Source organism: Chelonia mydas, chromosome 10 (genome assembly GCF_015237465.2).
Source record: "Chelonia mydas isolate rCheMyd1 chromosome 10, rCheMyd1.pri.v2, whole genome shotgun sequence".
In the NCBI taxonomy this organism is placed as follows: Eukaryota; Metazoa; Chordata; order Testudines; family Cheloniidae; genus Chelonia; species Chelonia mydas.
Window position 1 is genome coordinate 72,031,180 of NC_051250.2, and position 23,566 is coordinate 72,054,745.

Sequence of the window (23,566 nt, forward strand, 5' to 3'; positions counted from 1 at the left end):
AAAACTGAAGCTCCAGTATGAAAGAGCTATCGATGAGATTTGGAACAAGGGTGTTGGGTGGGAGTGAGGATATAAACAGGCTTTACTCAGGGGTGGCCAAAGCCTAAATTCTAGCACCAGTCCCATTCAAAGCTTATGAAACGACCATCACAGCAAGCAGTTTGCAGAACAGAGGGGCTAACTGGGCAGGAACAGCTGAAGGAGGGAAAGGCATGAGAATGAAAGGGAGAAGATGATCCTGCAAAGGAGTTGGGTGTGCAAACATTTGGTGTCCATGTGGCATATGGAAGCAGTGGGTTTTTCTGCCCTGGTATTTCCTTCAGTAAAGTGAGGAGCAAAGCAATTTGGCTGTTTGTCTCTACTGAGAGATGACAACACCATCACACACATTCTCTAGTTTCCCTTTTCTACAATAGAATATATCAGCAAAGTTCCTAAATTAGTGGCTAACACCCCAGTGAAATATCCAGAAGAAAAAACATGTTTTTTTCTATAGAGGAAATAAAACTCTAGTCACTGACTTACTTTTAAAATTCCAGTTGCTGTGGCAACAGGACTCAGAGTTTAAAGTGGCTCCGTCTTCTATACACCATTGTTTAACTTTCAGTTGCTGGAGCAACAGATCACTGGGAACAGCCAGCATGGTTTGGGTTTCTTTTTCTTTCTTCCTCCAAGTCACTTTTCTATGGGTCTCATTAGTGCCAATGTTCATTTGCTTTTCACTGAGGACACACACTGTCGACATATGATGAGCAAGATGTCAGGCAGGGTTAGAAGAAATGGAGGTTAGGTCAAAGGCTCGTCGCAAAGGGAGAATTCCTAGAAAAGATTTTTTTTCAAATAAAAAATAGGAAGGAAAAGAAAAGAAAGTAATGTGTTATTTTGTGCCTCGTGATCTGAGCGTTGAAACATGGATGGCTCCAGCACCCCTCAGTGTCAGGATCTAGAAGTGTCCCACTTGGCTTTCGGTGGTTATGAACCACATTGGTTTGTCCAAAGTGGAGACTTACCTAGGTCAGCAAGCTTGGAATATACTTCTCACAAGCTGAGTTTCCATTGAATATAACAGCTTAAGGCAGTGCCTTAAAAGCACTGCACATAAGAACAGTTTAATACCACTTACACCTAATACCTTCCATCCGGAAAGACCCCAAAGTGTCTACATCATTATCATCTATAGCCACATGCTTAATTTCATCCATTACTGAAATGTAGTCACCTCTGGGTGGTATACAGTAGCTTCTAAACCGACCACAGCAAAACCATATAGCAGTTTAGGACAGGAAGTTAATAATATCATGGACAATCGGGGGAAAAAAGAAACAGTGCCCATTTGCCCTCTGTAAGAATCACTTCAAATGATTAAATTAAAGGTTTCATATACAAAGGCCCAGATTTTCAAAAAACCTTACCTCCCACAATTATTTAGGTGCCTAAATGATAGCGCAGCTTTTTTGAAACTCTGTCCCCAATTGTGAGTGCTGAGCACTTGAAAATAAGTTCTTCAGCTCTTTTTGAAAATCTGGCTCTAAATTTGCACTAAGCAGGAAACAGAAATAATTGCCTGTGTGATCAGGTCAGGAAATACAAGCAAGAAGGAACTCAGCAAAGGTCTTTTAAAAACAGTATGTGTAAAACTAGTCATATGGCATTAAGTCAGCTCTTGACCTGGAGAGAAGTGTCAGTGCTTTCCTAGAAGTGTTTATATTAGAATAGAGTTCTTCAGCTTTGTCGCCTAATCAGAAGGTGTTAGAGCTCTGACTCATCTATATCCATATGCATTGTTTCATGATAACACACACCATGTTGTGACTTCCAAGATTCTGTGCACTGTAACCATAATTTTGGAAGGCTTCTGCTGGGCTTAATTCTGGATTACTTGTACACTCCAAACCTCCGCTGGAATAATGGGGGTTTGGGGTTCATGAGGAATCGATGAGATGCAAAAAGGGTGATGGTGGTAATACACAGCTCCACAAATTTTACAGCCACATAATTACTCCTTGCTATATGCTGGTGAAATACACAAGAATGTGTATTCAATCTACTATAATAATGAGAGCTGGTAACATTTTTCCAGATTTGGAGCTTGATTACATTTTTTGTTGAAAATTTGATTTCTGGCTGAAAAAAAAAAGTTTGACAAAATGGTCATGTTTTTTCCAACCAATTCCAGTAATAACTTATTTACTGTGAAAGCTGTATGTAAAATGATTGCCACTATGGATACTATATTAGGAACACAGGTATGAAATCTGACAAAATTAAATGGCAGGAATTGTTGTGGAAGGATTAGATAAAAGGGAGTGACAGACTCCTGGCTTCTACCCCCCACTGCTGCCACTGGCTCTGTAACATTGTGCAAATCACTCAACTTCTCTGTTCCTTAATTTATCCCTCTGTAAAGTGGGTACAGCAATAGTATGATGAATTAGCTAATGCATATGTGGCACCAGCGGATGTAATCAAAGCTGCTCAACTGTGTGTGTGTCATGGGACCTGTACAGCTAACAGAAATTCCCCTTTAGCCCAAGTGGAAAGGGACTGTGCTGAGTTCTGTCACTGATGCCACCACAACATTTTGAGTGGCCCCCATGTACGGCATAGGGCACCCCATAAGGACTATCAATGCTTAAGCGCACTTTCCTGAACTCAGAGCTCTTCAGGGCAAGGGCTGTGGTGTTCCTATGAGTTTTTATACAGTATCTAGCACAATGGGCCCTGGATTTCCTGTGCTGGCTTATTGTAAATCCCAATAACAGTCATACGCCACGGGGGTGTGTGTGTGTGTGTGTGTATGGGTGTGTCTTACAAGAATTAACTCACTTTCTAAAGTGATTTGTGTTTGCAGCTGCTTAGGTGAAGCTAAATGCTAACTATTCCGACCCTGATCTTTGGACTCCTCCAGTTTTGAATTTCACACTGCTTCTTAGCATGAAACTGACAGCCGTGGTCTGAAACCTACAATAAGGGCGTGGCTGGAGGTAGGATGATGACATTCACTGGAATATATCTTTGGCATTATCCACTAAATTAGTAATAAGTAAAATGACAAATTGGGGGAGCTTTTTTGGGGCAAACATTTTTTTTTCTTAAACCTGAACGCTGAATTCAAATACCACTCTTTCACAAGGATAAGCATGGGCCTGATTTGCTTAGGAAGCATTATATAGGATTTTAGTTTGCGTCAGAAAGTCAGGAACAGCTATGCACAATCCTGTTGGATGACACTGATTTAATTCAGTATAAAATAAATTGAAGCTTGTAAAACAGATGGACTTGAAAGTTAAACTAGGAAAGTAAAATTGGAGAACTAAAAACAAAAAACAAAAGAAACTTTTGGTGTCAGGATCATGGAAACCCTGATTAAAGACTATTTAAGAACCAGAACTTTACTTGTCCTGGAAATTCCTGCTAATTTATTTGACTAGCATTATACACACACACACACACGAACGCACACACACACATTTTGGTTTAAACGATACACCCTCATTGCCCACAATCTACATGGAATTCAAGTTAACAAATATACATGCCTCAATGTCTACACAACGTCAGCCACAAATATGCAGGCAGGAACTCTGGTAGCTTTGGTTGCTTGCGTTCTGAGTTAGCTATTGCAACCATTTAGAATGCGCTCAGATAATTTGTTCTTAAATGCCGCACACACACTGTGGTTCAAATGTGGTTTGGAAAGCTATAAAATGGGATTTAAGCTGGCTCTGCCTCTACTTTTAAATTTGTGGCTGACTTTAGGGCTCAGATATATACACTCATGAGCAAACTCATACCCCAGCCTTCCCCTAGTTTTCAGAATAGCTGTATGCTGGAGAGGCTAAAAGACAGAGGCAGCTGTTTACTGCAGAATGTGCACATGCTCCTGGTCGCAGTGAAATAAGCTATTCTGTATGCCTGTACTAGAATGACTGACATTTAAGTTCTAGCTTGAATAATTTGAAAACATTAATAAATTATTTGGGTTTTCACTAAATATATAATTTTATTAAAAAAATTCCTTGGACCAAAAATAATAAAACAAAGCCAAAACCCCTTTCTCTCGTGCTTTGAATTTCTGTCCCCTTTGGGAAAGCCCTTCAGTGCAGTCACTGACATCGGAGACTGACACTGTGTCATGATGAAATGTCAGGGTACCCAAACTCAAGTCCTGGGGGCAGATCCTCAGCAGATCCTCTGTTGACTTCAATGGAGCTACAACAATTTACACTAGCTGAGGACCAGCCCTGTGACTCTTTAATAGTCCTGCAAGCTTCTGCGAGAGACTTGTGAAAACTGGGATACAGTAGTTTCAAGGGGATTGGTGTCAAGTTCAAAGCACATGTTTCCAAGGATGGTGACTCACTGAGGCCCCAGGCAGACAGAATCCAATTTTGAGCTTGAGTCTAACGCTCTTGTCGGCCCCTAGTGTCACCAGCAGTGTGTGAGCTCTGTTCACCAGCAGACTCTGGGAAGAAACATTTTATAGGGACAGGGATTCTTCTGTTAGTTAACCAGAGCAAACACCATTTATTTTAAAGAAGTTACTCTGGAGTGATTGACATGAGAATCTGCCCCCCTTAAATTAGATCCTCCAAAGAATTAGTTTCTTCTAGAGAGCCATTTGAATGACTGCAGTCAAATAAAATAGAGCTTAATATGTGACTATACTTCCTTTTGCCCCATTATTTTCTCACATCCAGTTCACTCCAAGCTCTGCTATCTCCTTAGCTGGTTTACTCAGTTTCTGATGATGTAGATGATCATGTAGATGATCATGAAACTGACATTTAGATTGTAAGTTCCTGGGCCAGGGACTGTCTTTTTGGTCTATGTTTGTACAGCACAATGGGGTCCTGGTGGAGGATTAGGACCCTGAAGCGCGACAGCAATACAAATAATAACAATATAACAGCACACTTTCAGCTAGATACAGTATTCTTATCCAGTTCTTGTCTTAAGCTGCTGTGTACTGTTCAAAGCTTCTGCTTTCCATCCTAGCGCCTCTAGGAGACCCCATATTACATTTCTCCTGCGAAAAGATTTGTTTTCTATATTATTCCCTCCAAATCACGTTTTCTCTCTCACATTGTTTGTTACGTACAGATAAAAGTCTATTACTTTTGTGCTTTGTGCCAGGAGGTGTTAGTGTCACCTTTCCTAATTAACTGATTAATGCACTTGCACTTTGTCTAACATATCAACTGCTTACGTTAACTGCCTGTTGTGTATGCATAACAAAAGACTTTGCTCTCTTTGTCTTTTTGCTCTGGGATTGATGCCAATTCATGATTATAATAATGTAATCTCTTCTGAATATTCGAAGGAGAGAAAAAAGGATTTTGCAAATGAAGTAGATTAATCTATACAGCTAGAGGGGGAAAACCTCTTCCTTTTTAGTTAGACCTTGAGAGTAGTTTCCCTTAAAGTAACATGATCAAAGTAAGCAACAGCATTGACCTACCTTGATAGTGTTATCACATAACAGGCCTTTCTTCCAGGCTGTTCCTAGCCAAGATTTTCCGAAGTGACTAGTTATCTTGCATCCGACAAAGTGGGTATTCACCCACGAAAGCTTATGCTCCAATACGTCTGGTAGTCTATAAGGTGCCCCAGGACTCTTTGCCGCTTTTACAGAGCCAGACTAACACGGCTACCCCTCTGATAGTTATCTTGAGTACTTCAGTTTATGGGTGCTTGATAGGAGACAGACGGGCCTGATTTTCAGTGGATCCTTGCCACTTTCTGAAAATCATCCCCTGAGGATGTCTCAAGTTGGTCACCAACTGAGTCAACTGACAGCTCCCTAGTGCACCAGATCACTGATTTTTCTTTTCAGACAAATACTGACTATATCCCCTAGTGAATTTTATTATAAAATTGCAACTAGAAAAAGATGATTTGAAAGATGATTTATTCATCTTATGGGTAGTATAAGAGTGTTCTCTACAGGGTATTCACTGGTGATTAAATAACTGAAACAACAGGGCTTCATATATGTCTCCTGGGGAGACCTTTCGCAGCCTAATAGATTTCACCATTAGGAAATGTTTCCTGATATTCAGTCTACATTTTCTTGGTGATGCTTCATCCCCTTTTGGGAGTTAATTAACACCTTCTCGAACTTAAATGATTCCTTTCTTTTCCCTTCAAACAGATGGTTATCAAACATCTTCATGAGACCTGATCCAGAGCCCATGGCAGTCAATGGTAGGACTTCCATTGACTTCAGTGCCTTTGGACCTGACCTGAATCCTAATTTTCTATCCTAGTTATGCATATTGAAATTTGTAAATTTGCCTTTAAAATTAGTCATGCTGCCATCATACTGGTTTTGGTTACTCGTCTCTAAATTCCTTCTAATTTTATTTTATACTTTTGTACTGAATTTCCTAGAATTTACAGTTCCTGTTGTATCCCTCTGACAATATGCCCAGATTTCCTATTCTGCAGCTGCAAACAAGCTTTAAAATCTTTTTGGGATTTCTTGCCAGTTAATTATTCCCAGATCTCACTTTAGTCCATCTTCTGCATGTTTCTCATGCTTAAATCTGGACAGCATTATCCAGGTCAGGACTATCCTGTCAAATTGTAGGAATTGTGGGACAGTAATTAACCATTGGAACAATTTGCCACAGGTCATGGTGGATTCTCCATCACTGACAATTTTAAAATCAAGATTGGGTGTTTTTCTAAAAGATCTGCTCTGGGAATTATTTTGGGGAAGTTCTCTGGCCTGTGTTATACAGGAGGTCAGAGAGGATGATGACAATGGTCCCTTCTGGCCTTGGAATCTATGAATCTGAAATTGGGGGCAGATGGGGATGCTCCGTAACAAGGTTTCTTACAGTTTTTTTTTAGATGGGCCACAGGGTCCTTTAGGAATACATTTTAATGTCCTTTACATCTAAAATAGGAAAAGTACCTGTAATTGATGCCAAGGCATAGGTGAAAAAAACTGCCAAGCCAAGACTACCAACTGGACATATTTCCTACATGATATCATTCAGAATCCTGTAAGTGGCTGGGTCAGTTTTAGGGAAAGGGGAATACTGGTTTTAATTCCATATTACAATAATAAATAAATAAATAAATAAAATAAAAAGCTTCAAGAAAGACTAATAAACCCAGATTCAACTTTAAATTTTTTTCACTCTTTATCTGGGCTCTTTGACATTTACATGGAAAGTATCAAGGAAGTTGGGCAAGACACAGGATGAGGAAGAAGTTAGAAGAGGAGTCATAAAATGTATATATATATTTTTAAAATAATGTTTGATTCGGTGCCTTGGACCCATGTCTCAGCACTAAGCAACCCCTGTTCCGTTGCTAAGGCGGCAGAGCTTACACATTTAACATGGTAGTTGTGGACTCAGCACAGGTTCTAGTATTGTGGTGCACCTGACCTGGATCCAAAGACTGTCTCCTTTCTTTAATGAGGTGTTTGAAGTTAGTATTAGATTTAACCAGACAGTCATTGTGTGTCAGATTCAACCCCAGTAATTACAGTCTTGCTGTCAGGGAAGAAGGATATTAAGCATCCAGAGGTCATGTTAAAGCTGCAAATCTGACCTCAGTATAACAGGGATGGGGAAAAGGGGGGTGGAAAAAGGAGCTCCTGAAATTTTCCCCACTATAACATGGGGTTATAGGATGGAAAAAGGTGAGAATCACTGATCTAAAACGTTTTCAAAAGTTTGGTGTTGAGTACTGGGGAAAAGACTTGAGGAACTTCTTATCTCAACTAACTTGATTCACCCAATCCTAGTAGTAGCCTGGTCTGGAGTGGTTCACCCTCCCTTAGCTCTGCTGCCATACCTAGGCTCATTCAGGAGATCAAGAACAGGATGTCTCATTGAATGAACTTACAGCCTCTCATCTCAACACTATCACTTGCCAGACCCTGTTGCATTTCTTCAACGCAGCTTTTTCTGTTACAGCTTAACGACTTAATGTACAGTCCATGAAGGGATGAGCTTGCAAGCACAGGCTCTTTCAGGCAAGAAGAAGCATGTGCTGTGTGTTAGGGATTCATGTCTGGATGTAGCTGTGTAATGTATTCCAAGAGCTTTATTCATTCCTAATGAGAATTTGCAATCTCGAAAATCTCATCTAACCTTCAGATAGAACTTGCAATCAGGGACCCAGCCACTCATGCTTCTTAAAGATCTTCTGTCACATTCTGTAAGAGTGTGTAGAATTAGCCCCAGTATCCTGTGCAAACTCTGCTTTGGATACTTACACTCTGCCTCACCAAGACCTCTCTGGATGTTTAGTGTGATGCTGCCTTTCACTTCCAATTCCGTCTTAGTGTTGACAGGGCTTAGCTGGCGGCAGAGTTCCAAGGCGAAGGGGGGCAGGGAGGAGCTGAGTTTCAAATGGTGGATGAAGTTATCCCTTTATTTCCAATCTGTGAAAGGCTGTGGGATCTTTTGGGATGAAAGGGGCTATATAAATGTTATTACTAGTAATTAGAGCTGGTTGGGAAAACTCGGACAGAACCATTTTCTGTTGGAGAATGCAGTTTTGTCAAAGCTGAAATGTTTTGTGAAACTGTGCCAATTTTGCCAAAATTTCGTTTCAGATTAAAAAAAATCCCCACAATGTCAAAACGGGACATTTTTGACATTCTTGGAATAAAACTTTTTTATTTGACTTTTTAAAAATTTTGTTGTATATTATGTATTATAATTATTTATAATAATTTATAAATTTAAGAAAGATAAAATTGAAATGAAAAGTTTTGATTGATCTGCAATTATTTTTTCCTGTAATTTTCTTTTGTGGAAAATTTTGAAATTTTGGGTTTTCATTCTTAACCAGATTGAAGGCAAATGTTGAAATCTTGAAATCCTGTGTAACATGGAATTTCTGTCTTTGGCACAGCTCTGTTAGTAATATAAATAATAAAATAATATTCCAGTCAGAATAAATAACCAGGTATAAAAATTTTGCCTTAAATTACTTACTCATCTTGTTTCCAAAATAAGGAAAAGTTGTTATTAATCTAGAAGACCTCAAAGGGGAAGCAGTTGTGTGTCTGATAACAAAAGTTATTGAAAAGTTTTCCTAAAATAATGTAAAAGGGAAATACTTCAGGAAAAGGATAATCAGAAAAACACTATCTAACATGTATAGAGTGCTCTTCAATTAACATCACCCCCCCAAACACTTTACATGCATCATTCTTCAGGAATAACTTCCCTATTGCAGAAATGCAGCTGTCTCTGGGGTGGATCATGTTCAACAGCATACAGTAACATTAGAGTAGAGGAAGTAAAATTTAATATCCCACTGAAACTGCAAGGGGGAATTTATGGTGACAGAACATACTAACTTTAGTATCCCCTATAGCTAATAACACCACTCCTGCAAAAACTGCCATGGGATCTAACTGGGGCTTGGTTTTAAGTCTCATCCAAAAAGAACACATTTTCAACAGCACAACGCTCCCTAACATTAAGCTGGGGCACTAGCTCAGACATGATTCAGGGGGAAGAGTGCCATCTATTGAACTACCAATACTAGCAGCTGAGTTTTTCTTGGAAGCCTCTTAGGTGAGGCTTCCAAAGAAGCAGGGTTGACCCAGCTTAGCTTATGAGTCTTACTATTGTAGCCTAACGTGGAATGCAAGCAGGCAATGATATGCTGCTTCTATTTTAACGAGGAGCTCTAATCAAAATGTTCCCTTTGGCTGTTGCAAATTCCAGATACTGGAGGAAGTCTATGTGTGTGACTGTAGAGAGGGGGCAATGGACTTGGAAATATATTAAATTGTTTTCCCATTTATACAAAACATTTTTCATAACCAGTGAGAGAGAATAACTCCTTTGGCAAACGACTAAGCATATTTTTCTAGAAATGTTTACACTTTTTTTCCTGACAAATTTCCTGACTTTACTGATAGCACATCACAGTGATTGACCTGTGTAATTTGAACTCTGTGTGTGTACTTTGGCTCATTGCAAATTATTCATATGGGTTCCATGTTGTTATTTATTTGTATTCACTAGCACCCAGAGGCCCTAATCAGGCCTCTATTGCGCTAGGTGCTTTACATACACATAATAGAAAGATAGTCCCTGTCCCAAACAATTTAAAATGTCTATATAACGACTCATCTCTGGGAAGGATGAGAGAAGGATGCAGAGAGAAGGATGTTGGAAGTGAAAACTCCACCAGATGCAGTGAATTTGTCTCAAATCTCCACTGAATTAGGTGGCTGAATTTTAACACTAGTCCCCTATAGTACTCAAGAGGCCCCTCCAGCCTATCAGTGGCTACAGCTGAACATCCAGCAGTAGGAAACCAAATGAAGCATTCGGAAAAAGAAATGGAACACTTTTAATCAGCGTTCCCAAGCATCACAATGGAGGTGATAATAGAATGCTGGTGCATGTACAGCACAGCATCACATTCACATCTCGTCTCTGTTCACACTGATCAAAAGAGCAGATTGAAAAGGTGATGCATTTCCTCTTTGCTACTGTACAAACATTCCTACAATCTCAAGAATGGAAATATTGCAAAGCTGACTCTGTGTCTCATACATACACCTACTGCGATCATGTCACTCACCTTTATGGGGCTCCAGGGAGAAAACTATGCAACATCAGAACGACAACTGAGCTGAAGGTGGTGCAGAAGCATAGTAACCCAAAGCAAAATGGATACAATCCATTTTTAAATTTTCAGAGCGGTAGCCATGTGAGTCTGTATCAGCAAAAACAACGAGGAGTCCTTGTGGCACCTTAGAGACTAATAAATTTATTTGGGCATAAGCTTTCGTGGGCTAGAACCCATCAGATGCATGGAGTGGAAAATACAGTAGCAGATATAAATACACAGCACATGAAAAGAGGGAGTTGCCTTACCAAGTGGGAGGTTAGTCTAATGAGACAATTCAATTACAGTAGGGAGGAAAAATCACTTTTGTCGTGGTAATGAGAAATGGCCCATTTCAAACAGTTGACAAGAAGGTGTAAGTAATAGTAGGGGAAAATTAGTATGGGGGAAAGTGGGTACGTCTCTGCTGCAATAAAACACCCCGTGGCTGGCCCATGTTTGCTGACTCAGGCTCACTGGGCCTGGGCTGTGGGGCTAAAATTGCAGTATAGATGTCCAGCCTCGGGCAGGAGTCCGGGCACTGGGACCTTCCCCACTAATGGGGTCTCAGAGACTGGGCTCCAATCTGAGCCTAGACATCTACACTGCAATTTTATAGCCCTGTGCCCTGAGTCAGCTGACACAGGCCAGCCACAGCAGATTGCAGCAAAGACATACCCAGGGCAGAGAATCACGGATAATGACCGCTGCTGCGAGAAGGATTCCAAGACGACAGTGGACATGATCCAGAGCAACTGTGCCTGGATGTGTGACTGGACAAGGTACCAGAAAAAAGTCCCCATAGTCACAAAGAACAACCACCCCTTTCAGCTTCCCCCTCCTGCAATGATGGATGGGCCTCTTGACTAGTGACATGCAGAGGTTGATGGGGAGGTCTTGGGACTTACTGACATCTCTGGAGAACGAAGCCCTCTGTTGAGTGAATGGCAACAGCACAAGAAGCCACAATGGAATATGCTCCCCTCTCCCTTCCCAGAATGCCTCAACCAATAAAGATTCTTCCTCTAGCAAGGAGAAGATTCCAGTTCTGGTCCTATTCAATCTTTGGCCTCTTTGCTGGAATTCTGATCACAGTGCATAACTCTATCTTTTCTCATGCAGGGGTGGGGGGCAGTTAGAAGAGAAGGGCCTGGGTGAGAGGAGAAGGGGCTAGATATTTATTACCATATAATGGCATGAGCAGTATACTGCTTGTTATACTGGATAATGAGAATGACTTGTTAATTTGAAAGGATGCCCAGAACAATGCACAAAGCACAAGGTAGGTCTACTGTGCTCTTCTGAAGAAGATAGATGGGGTTCCCATCAGGAATCGATACTTTTGCTAGACATGTTCCATCCACCATGGACTCTAACTAGCCACCAGTGATAATAGGTAGACACCATTCCACCTACATAAAGTACCTAATACGATGGTATTGGGACAGCATCTTGGGAGTTTGGATTTCTGGGGCAGTGCTTAAGGGAAAGACATAGAAAATGTGGCCATCAACACAATGTAAGGTGTGCCAATAGAGACTGCCAGTGGAACCAGCTCAGAACAACTTCCATTGATTTATTCGGAGAGGGAGGCTGCCACCTGGCTTACCTGGTGATGGGCAGGAGGCTCCTAATTTGACTGTTGGCTGTGAAACATAGCACCAGCAAGTTTAGCCAGCCCTGAAAGATCATTTTTAGAATCCATAGGACTACAGTTGAGACCAGGGCCCATCTCAGAGTCACAGATTTTGCATACAGAATAGTGAGAGAAGAGAGGACATCTGGTGTCTCCAGCATATTCTGTTGCTAACAGATGATGATGGCAGAGAAGCAGAGATCTCTTGGCATGATTTCAAAAGTGAATTGAAATGGAGGGGATAGGGGGCTGGTGAGCATTGTATGGGCCTCACTCTATGAAAAAGCTGGAGGGTCTGGGGACAAGGCTGGCTGAGATAAGGTGTCATATATGATGGGACACTCAGCCAGAGGAAGAGACTCAAAGAGTACATCTGATTTCTTACCAGTTAATGTGCAGAGGTGCTCCAGTGCAATGGTTTCATGTCGGTTCCCAGATCTGCCTGCTTCAGCCATGCCTGTGGGTATGAAGCGATTTCAGGGCTGTCTCTCTGGTATTTTTCACCAACTCTCCCACCACCCACTGCATGCACAGCTTAATCAAAGATATAATTTTACTTCAGACTTTTAAATAAAAGAGTGAATTACCTATTGCCTTTGCAACAAGGACAAACGGTGCTATCTAAAGGCTTGTCTACATGGGGATCTTCAGGAAAGTTAATCTGAATTAACTGAAGGTGTGGCTTTAAAGAGGGTTAGTCAAACTGCATTAAAACCTTGTGTGGACACTCTCTGAATTAAGAAAAAATGAATTATGGACACTTTAACTCTGAATGAGAGTGCCCACAGAGGGGTTCAATGCAGTTTAATTCACTTTAAATTCACACCTCCACTTCATTTGGATTAATTTTCCTAAATGTCCCTGTGTAGACAAGAGTAAAGGTGATTTGAAGTTTGCTGGCTTGAGAAGCATGCAAAAAGAATGTCTATCTAAAAACTATAAAATAGTCTTCTACCCAGATCTCTGTCTCACACACACACAGTCATCTAGGGTCAATTCTCCATTGGTGTAAATTGGCAGAGCTCCATTTTCTCCTCCCATAAATCAATTTAATTAAAAGTGCCTTCTGATGTGTCTTTGTTTAGCAATAATGTTAATCTGAGAAGGTGTTATGGCAGGAAAACAATTCCCTCCTTAAAAAAAAAAAATTGGCTCAACCTTACTAAAAAAGTTGGAACAATAAATGTATTGTTCTGAGAACCTTTTGTCCTGCAGTGCATTTGCTCTCAGGAACCACTTATCTGGGGTTGAAAAGAAAAAAAAGCTAATGAAGCTCACAAGCATAAATTGGCCAAATAAGCAACAAGGATGAGTTAATTGCAAACTCATCTGATAAAGTAAGGTCACCTTCTTCCATAATCTCTACCTCAAACATGAAAAAAACCCAAACTCCAAACTTTACTGAACTTAAAAAAAATTGTTAATTTTTTTAACTTCTGTGGTGCCACTGAAGATCTACATTGGGTCAGGACTTTGGTCTGAATTCAGCAAAGCACCCATGCACATCATGCTTAACTTTAAACTTTAAATCCAAATGGAGTCAACTGGGCTTTTGAAACATTCTTATAAGAATGTCACTCAGCCAATCAGAGAACAGAAATAATGCAATGAGACCAATCCACAAGCAGATAAAGAGGCAAAAAGTAGCTGAATAGCTGATTTGTAATACATTTGGTCAGCTCCAGACTTGAATATTGGCTGAAGCTTTGGTCCTGACTGGTTTCCATGTCTTTACTGGAGTTCTTCCTGGTTTTTCATGTTCCCCATGTCTAAGTTAGAATATCCCCTCTGTTATTAACTCTCATGCTGACCTCTTGTTGCTCAAAGCCTTTGTGACCTCCAGAAGTGCCGTGGATCAGAACAGGATGTAGTAGCTAGAGTTCAAGACTATCCTGGGAAATATCAGGACAGGTGGCCAGTCTAAGTGTATTAGTTAGCTGATGGTTGTCAAGGGTCAGGTTTCAAACAGATCTCTCCCTCCCCAAACCCATCTGCTGTTGTGAGTTTTATCATACTAATATTGTACAGCGTAAACATGATTTCCAGTTTGCAGCTAGTTCAATGTGTTCTCGTCTTTTTATTACATGGATTCCTAAAGATCTCATCCTGCGGTATCAGATGCCACCTCAAATATTTAGAAGTACATCAATCCTTCAGAAAGGAGGTATGCAGGAACCCGTACCAGCACAGGCTGCCCAAGGCATGCAATGAATTAGCGAATCCTGCAGTGCCTTGGCCATACTCCCTATTGGCCAATATTGGGGCTTTGCTGGCTGGCTGAAGGCCCACCGGTGGAGTGGTGAATGGAAGTGCCTTGCATCACTAGGACCACTACCTAGGCAACCTTTCTGGCAACCTTTCTGGCAGCATGTGCACTCTGCTATGATCTGTAGCAGTAGCTGTTGGCATTGGCCCTAACATCCCAGAGGCTGAAAATCCATTCACACCTTTAAACATCCTTGTGGCCATTTTTGTCCCTTTTCAACGCCAGCTCCCTTTCCTAAGGTGAGGTGACCATCTGAACTGGGCACATTATTCCAGATGGAAACATGTCCTTGTCTGATATAATTGTCACCATACTTCTGCATTATCTTCTCTCCTCATTTTAATGCACCCAACCCTATTTTTCAAATTGCCCAGTAGACAAACATTTTTCACTGAGCCCTCCATGGTGGCTCCTTTCTCCTCAGAGAATCCTGTACGTTTGGAATCCATCAGCATACACAGGAGCTGTTCCTATGGGACAGAACAACACTACATGACAGTTAAAGGAAGAAGTGAAGAATGCCTTGTGCAATGGAAATCACAAGGGGAAATTAGGGAGACAAAATAGACACTCCCACGTTAGAAATTGACCAGGACATTAGAGTTATAACTAGGCATGGCAGAATTAATTTTTTAAAAAATAATTTTGATGGATAACATCCATATTCCTTTTACAACTTTTTTCCCGATTGTTATCGATTTAAATTTTCATAGTCGTAGGAAATTATTGGGTGTGTTTGTAAGCCACTGTGTGGGGGGGGGTGTCAGACAATAATTATTTAATGACAGTAGATGCTGAGATTCCAAAAGTTAAAGATTTATAAGCATTAAAACACAAAGTGTCAGCATCTCCTGCCAAAATATACAAAGTAAATATCCTTAAACAAAACTCTAATACGTTCTCAAGCAGCATTTTTTTTACTTTTCCTGTCTGTAAATTTTGGTTATTATCAATGGAAACATTTTTTCCATTGGTTTGTGTGTATAGAGTGAAATTAACATTTACAGACATGTACTGATGAAAATCTAATCCTTCCAACCTAGTTATAACATCGCTACTCCTGCCTTGGGATATTTAATGACTAGTAATGGTCAGGTTCTCAGTTTAATATCTCGGTTGAAAGATTAGGGCAGTATTTCAGTGTTGATTTAGAGGAGCACTTGCTTCAAGATCTTGATTTTTCTATAGAGGCCTCCTACCCAGGCTCTGTCCATCCTCAGCCTTGAAGAGCTGACCCAATCACAGCATGAAATGGCATGGTTATAGCTTTTGTCAAAGTAACTGATGTGGTATTTACTCTGTGAAGAGCATACATGTTAATCCTAGCCAAGTTAGGCAGCCACATTGTAAGGATAAATATCTCTGGCCAAAAAAATAAATAAATCTTATTTCATTTTACTCAAACTGCCTTATCACTAAGAGCAAAACACTATACGTGGATCTACTTTACATTTTTGCACAATCTTGAATCTTAATAATGCACCTAAATTCACCTTTAAAAGCAAATGCACAAGTACTTTCTATAACCATTAATAAAAATAATAATAAAAAAGAGAGTAAAAATCCCTTTAAGGCACAAATAAAACCTGCTAAGTGTTGAAATGAGGTCAAAAGATATTTGTTAGGACTGTGCAGTATAAAAGCAGCTATTATTTCTTTGGAAAGTCTCTGCCTTTTAAGGACTTAAACAAAAGCCGCAAGGAAGCTGCCTCAGAACCTAGAAGGAATTGCCCGTGGCTTTAAAAGGAGTCAAGGAAAGAAAGGGAGGAAAGGAAGCAATTACCCAGCTAACAATGGTACATTAAGAACTTTGATTCTTTTCTTACATTGAAGCTCCTTCTTTACTGTGTTTTCCAGTTGAGTGAGCCTAGGAAATCGCCTGCCTGTAGAACTAGCTCACAACCAGGGAAAGGAAACTGCTCCAAGCTCGCCAAACAAGAGAAACCAGTGGAGACCCCCTTCAAGAGGAAAGCTTTTTATACTCTCTAAACCTGTCCCTTCCTTCTCTGCCAGGTGTCAGAATAAAGTCAGTAATGGGCAAAGCTTTGGTTAACCCCTTCCTTCCATCCCCATTTTGTCTCACCTTCCCTCAGACCTTGCCCTAGATATTTACAGCAGTTTATTCTCATCCCTCCCTGCACCCTGCTTCCCCTCAACCTCTCTAATGGCCTATCTGCTCACCTATATTTCCACAATGCAGTAAACTCTCGCCATGCCTCCTCCTGCCACCAGACACCCCTGGCATGCCCACTGTGCAGGAGGGGCAGGAGTGAGGAGGCTACGCTGACTTTATCTGACCTGGGCTTTCTCTCCCCAAGGGGAATCCTTAGTGTCCTGCCAGGTTTCCGCCACATCTCCTTTGTGCTGCGGGAGTGACACAAAGGGGATGGGGTTGGGGGGATCTAGCTCACAGTGTCCAAGTTTCAGTGCTGGCACACCAGCTGGACCATCAGGAAAGGGGCATGGAGACAAATCCCCCAAAGCCTTGGCTTAGAAATTTTAGAGCCCATTTATGCAAATCACTGAGTGCCCTCAACTCCCCTGGAGGTTAATGGGAGTTGAGGGTGCTCGTGCTCAGCTGAACATCTTTCAGTGTCAGATCCTAAGTTCTATTTTTTGGAGGTGATCTAATTAAAAAACAAAACAAGACAAAAAAAAATCCCTCTCAACTTGTCTTACCGTGTGGGGAATATGTGCAGGGTCCTGACAAGAAGCAGTTTATGAGACCACTGATTTTTCAACAAACCACCAGAGCATCCCTTGCAAGACCAAACAAATTTGCAATATGCATGGCGCAACATAAAGGTCAGTGAGATTAAAGAAGAGAGGCCTTCCCAGCGTCGAAAACCAAGCTCCAAGGCAGCCAGCAGAGGAAGGGACTGGACAGTTAACCACCCACATGGGAGCTGTAATGTAGTTTCCACATATATGCTTTCTGCCTCAGCCAATGAGTTGCACATGCTATTTCCAAGAGCATGGAATTTGCTGGTTTGCATTGTATTTAAATATTTGGCTTTGCAGGAAATACCCTGAACGCAGATGTGTTCTGCTGAATATTGGAAATAGCAATAACCCAATCCATTTTATGAGGCCTATAAAGTTATCATCCCACTGTCCAACCTCTCTAACCGCATGCCCTCCTACTCACTCACCCTGCTCCTCCAGCCTTGGTCTCCATCCCCACTATCTACAGCTGGCTGTGATTCTTGTGATGTCCCATCTGGCTGGAACTGTCTCTCCCCACCATCCTGTGGAACCAGACTCACTTCCCCTCGTTCGGTCTCTCCTTGAAACCTTCTTTTTCACAAGGCCTGTTAGCCCCCACTCATCTTCCTCACACCCAGTGCTGCCCCCAAGTCCCCTCACTATAACACCCATATCCACTCCCCCCTCCATTTACTGTTCCTTCCCATCTCCTTCCGCCCCTCCCCCCCCCCCCCCCCGCACTGTAACTAGGTTGCAGGGACACTTATTTCCATTTCCCCATTTCCCCCATGCTGCTCTGTGTCTGTACATCATCTTCTCCTTCCTCGCTGCATGAGTCCTTGACCCCCAGCCCCAGCTCTCTGCCAAGCGTTCTGTGATGCATTGTATGCTGTTTAGTTTATGGCTATACATTGTGTTGCATGTTGAACTCTTGGAATGGTTTCTTTCCCATATGAGTGGATTCAGCCTTGGCTCCTGAGTGTGTGTGTGCGTGTGCGTGACGCACACATCATCCATGTGTGTCAAATCCCCATAAATTGCTGCCTCATTTACCTTGTGCCTTGTCACGTGTGTCTGAGGGATTTTTTTTTTAAATTCTCCCTCTGGATATTGTTGACTTCAAAGAGATTTTACTCTCCATATCTATAGGTCAAAACACCTGAGTGCATGATTGTAATGGGCTTGACCTCTGTAATGAAAGCAGGTCATGGAGTCAGCATGGGGTCCCTATGGTTAAAGAACGCTTGTGGTTCTTTCATGAGGCAGTGGACGCAGGAAAAGGTATAATGGGAATGATATTTAAGGTAGGGCTGGAATACCCCTAGGTACACCAGTGCTTGTCCAAGTTAAAAGCTCTTGAAGGCTGAAGCCTGCCTTATGATCCAGCTAGTGGCCCAACCTCAGTACTCTCTGAAGCTGAAGGAGAAACCAGTGTTACATCTGTCCCAGACACTATGGCTGGTTATGCATATGTGTCCCACTGGCGAGTGGTTCCCTCTGTGTCCAATCTGCAGAGGACATGAGTTTGTTACAGCCACACCGTGAGAGCTTTAGCTCAAGCTGTAGCAGCTCATGCTGTTATCTCTGAAGGTGTCTGGTTCCGTCCCCTGTGTGGCAACCAAGATGGGACCTAGCCTACTCACCAGAGGGTTATGCTCACATATTTCAGGACAGAATCTGGTCCTTCAGGCTCCCACCCAAGGAGCAGCACTGTTACCTTGCCGCACTTGTAGTTTACATCACCTGGTCCTGCAGTCCTTTTGTGGCTCCCATCCCGAACAGCGCTCTGCCTGACAATCTGCTGGGCTTGGTAACTCCCATACAGCACCATCTGGGCTGCAGGCATGTGAATGCCTAACATGACTGTCATGGAGTCCCTGGGCGACGCTCTGGAACTGCTCCCCATGAAGCCAGGCAGGACTCTGGGGAAGTCTCCTTTCTGTGAGCAGCCTGTCTGCAGGACACACAGTTCACACAGCTTCCACCTTCCTGGGTCTGACCTCGGAGCATTCAGCATCCTCTGCCCCTCCATGCGTTTCCCACAGCGAGTCTGCTCAGGCGGGGCTCCTGGGGAAGCCAGAGGGCCCTGCACCCCAACTTCGCAGTCAGACGTGACTCTCAGCCAGTCAGTAAAACAGAGGTTTATTAGATGACAGGAACATGGTCTAAAACAGAGTTTGTAGGTGCAGAGAACCGGACTCCTCAGCTGGGTCCATTTTGGGGGGCAGTGAGCCAGACAACCACGTCTGCCCTTCACTCCATGTCTCCAGCCAGCCCCAAACTGAAACTCCCTCCAGACCCTCCTCCTCTGGGCTTTGTTCCTTTCCCAGTCCGGGAGGTCACCTGATTCCTTTGTTCTCCAACTCTTTAGCTCTCACCTTGAAGGGGGCAAGGGCCCAGGCTATCAGTTGCTGGGAAACAGGGTTTCGGCCATTCTCTGTGTTCAGACCCCTGCACACACCTGCCCTCTAGGGCTCTGCAATGATCATACACCCTTATCCCACCACCTAGATACTTAAGAACTGCATAGGGGAAACTGAGGCACCCCCACACTATTCAGAGGAAACATTAAGAACAGACCCACTTCGTCACAATGACAATGTATAAAATTCCTAGTTTATGCTTATTAATACCGGATTGTGAAAATAACCATCAAGTCTGATGAGATCATAAGGCTGATCATGAGGTGTCATATGCTGTGCATTGTGCAAAGTGTGTTTCACTTTGGGGAGAGATTTGTGCTCTGGTACTCTATGGCCAGGGAGGGGGTTGGATTTTGGAAAGGCGGAAGCCTGAGCTGTGGCCAGTGCTTTGGACAGACCCTGCAGGAAGAGGGAGGTACTGCTGACAGTTGAAGATGGTGGCTGAATGTTGCCTCAGGAGTTCTTGTGGGTAGGCAAAATCTAACACAGTAAAGGTACTCTGATTTAGTGTAGCTTCACCTGGTGACATCACCAACTAATCTGTCCTCTTGCTGGGTGGAAGGGTGGTCATTATCAGCACCAGCACTTGCAGCCATGTGTGGACTCTCTACATCAGTGTTTCTCAACCTTGGTGACCTCTTATTCAAAGTCAAAAATTGCCATGGTCCCTTTACATTCCACAAGTACTCCTGTTTTTTTGCAGATACAGACTAACTCGGCTGCTACTCTGAAACTTTACATTTACTGTAAAATACAGATCAGTGATAACAATGATAAGAATTTATTTGTGTGTGTGTTTCAAGAGGTGGATAGAGAATGCTTGACAGTGGAGGGTAAGGGAGTGGGAGATTAAGAAAGATTTCCTTTGCTTTAGGTTGTAACAATTATTTCAGTCCCTTGTGACCCCTCGGATGGCCTTTCATAACCCCCTTCGGGGTCGCAACCCTCCGATTGAGAAACATTGCTCTAGAGCATACGCTTGGGACAGCTTTATGCAGCCTTTCATAGAATCATAGACTCATAGAACATTAGGGTTGGAAGAGACCTCAGGAGGTCATCTAGTCCACCCCCCTGTTCAAAGCAGGACCAACCCCACTAAATCATCCCAGCCAGGGCTTTGTCAAGCTGGGCCTTAAAAACCTCTAAGGATGGAGATTCCCCCACCTTCCTAGGTAACCCATTCCAGTGCTTCACCACCCTCCTAGTGAAAAAGTTTTTCCTAATATCCAACCTAGACCACCCCCACTGCAACTTGAGACCACTGCTCCTTGTTCTGTCATTTGCCACCACTGAGAACAGCCTAGCTCCATCCTCTTTGGAATCCTTCTTCAGGTAGCTGAAGGCTGCTATCAAATCCCCTCTCACTCTTCTCTTCTGCAGACTAAATACGACCAGTTCCCTCAGCATCTCCTCATAAGTCATGTGCCCCAGCCCCCTAATTATTTTCGTTGCCTTCCACTGGATTCTTTCCAATTTGTCCACACCCTTTCTGTCGTGGGGGGCCCAAAACTATACACAATACTCCAGATGTGGCCTCACCAGTGCCGAATAGAGGGGATTAATCACTTTCCTTGATCTCCTGGCAATGCTCCTACTAATGCAATCCAATATGCCGTTAGCCTTCTTGGCAACAAGGGCACATTGTTAACTCATATCCATCTTCTTGTCCACTTTAATCTCCAGATCCTTTTCTGCAGAACTGTCGCTTAGCCAGTCGTTCCCCAGCCTGTAGCAGTGCATGGGATTCGTCCATCCTAAGTGCAGGATTCTGCACTTTTACTTGTTGAACCTCATCAGATTTCTTTTGGCCGAATCCTCCAATTTGTCTAGTTCACTCTGAATCCAATCCCTACCCTCCAGCATATCTACCTCTCCCCTCAGCTTAGTGTCATCCACGAACTTGCTGAGGGTACAATCCATCCCATCATCCAGATCATTAATGATCAAGGATTGGTTCAGATCATTCCTTGGAGTTCAATGCCAGTTCACAGAAATCCCTTCCCATGGACTAACCTCTGCTGTGGTTCACTTGGTAACATTCTTGTCTGGAAACCTAGGTTCAAATCCCCCACCAGGAAGTGATCTCATGCCCAGTATTGGTGTGGGGCTGCCTTATTAGAGGGGCCATTTTTCAAGGGTGTGTGATTTCAGACATCGTTCCTGCTTGTCTGCCCCTGGTGAAAACGTACAGGTGAAAATTAAAGGTCCCACAACAGGGAAGGAGAATGCTGGGGTCCCAGCCAACATCCCTTCTCAGTAACATAGGCTCTGGTGTCCCACGATACCTGTTTGAGTTATTGTCTAGAAATTCCTTGTGGCCAGATATCTGCAAGAAACTATTGAATACTTCTTGGTAATTTTAGCAGACCAGGGACTAGGAATGAATGGGCATGGGTTTGAACTACCACCTTGTGCTTAGAGAGGGGCGCATGTCAGGTCAAGATGGATGCACAATTCAGTGGACAATGAGGAGGCAGCTTGAACTCTTGTGGACTTACCCTTATGTGTCACAGCTGGAGACTGTGCTGTACATATTTTAATATGTCCTGTGTTTGGATGTGGTGGGGAGAAGGGAGGTTGTTATAACAGTTGCCACAAAATACTCAGTCTACAGCTTCTTCTGCCTTCTCTGTGTGTTTGCTCGTAAAGAATGTCGAGGGGGACTGCGATAGACTCCAGCCCTAAACAGCTGGTTACACACTGCTCTGTTTTTTACTGATGCCGATCGCTTTTGTTTCATGATGACCTGACAATTTACATACTTCAGAATGACTAAAGTACAATCTTGGTACAAAGCCGGTTCAAAGAATTTTGCCTCTTGGGGTTCCCCCCACCCATTATGATGTGTTTATATCAAGAATTACCAAGACCAGAGGGAGATGAAGAGTTAGGCCAAGATAGGTGATACAGCTGGTTTTGACATGGGGGGGTTTCCCTGAGGAAAAATTTCAGTGAAAATGAAAATATTTTTCATTTTCATCTAAAATTTTCTTTTAGCAGAAAGCCTCCCCTCCCCCCCACAAAGTGTGCAAGGGTTTTTGTTTTGTTTTTTATTTTCCGCCAAATATTTTCACATTTTGGTTGTGAGAAACCCATTTTTATTTTATTTTATTTTGGTCAAAAATGAACATTTTCATTTTGAGTAAAATGCCATTTTCTGTAGGGGGATTTCCTGGCAGGAAACATTTGACTAGGTTTGATAGTTAATCACTTTGTACAAGCTGATGCCTCAGACCTCTGCTGTTAATGATGCCAATCAGCCTGATCCCTGCTAGAGATACCAGTGTGTGGTTTGGCTTCCTAAGATAATGCATCAGTTTGGTAAATGACCAGCACCAACAGATGTGCACCCGGGGAGAGGGAGTAGCACACTGTACCATTGTTGACTCTGACATCAAGGGGCAAAATGAATGACAACACATATAATGGGGACGGCGTGCAGAATTTGTGCATTTTTCTCTGCTTCCTAGAAAGTGGGGTGTAATGCTGTCTGGAGGGGTTCATTACTGTGGGTGCCAGCCACAGGGCAGACTGACAAGAAGCAGGATAGAGACCCCAAACTGGTTGTATGCTCTATAATTAGATTTTACCAACCTAGTAACAAGTGTGAACTCCTAAATCACTATAGCAGTCTTACCATGAAGTCACAGACAGTCCCCTTGGGCATTCCAGTCTATTTTTGCCACCCAGGCAAGCTGGACTTAGTGATACCAAAGATCACAAAATATTAAGGTTGCTCCCAGTCTCAAGAGACCAGTCACGTACCCCAAGTCAATTTGTACCTTAGAGCTCACACCAAAGACAATGCTTGTAGCCAATCCTGTAGTAAACTATCTAAGGATATATTAGCTGAGAAAAGAAATGTGAGAGTTAATAGAAGGTGAAAGCATGCAAAACATATACACGAATGAGTTACGGTCTATGGTTTCAAAA

At 42.5% G+C, this 23,566-nt stretch overlaps 1 long non-coding RNA gene across 1 annotated transcript; it reads right to left on the bottom strand.

The window, feature by feature from the left end:
- Positions 1 to 579: 579 nt before the first annotated feature.
- Positions 580 to 16,446, bottom strand: LOC122462145. Its single transcript, XR_006284522.1, has 3 exons — positions 16,331 to 16,446; positions 12,624 to 12,695; positions 580 to 819 (listed from the first exon to the last, which is right to left on the bottom strand). It is a non-coding gene; the product is annotated as an uncharacterized LOC122462145 (long non-coding RNA).
- Positions 16,447 to 23,566: the final 7,120 nt, after the last annotated feature.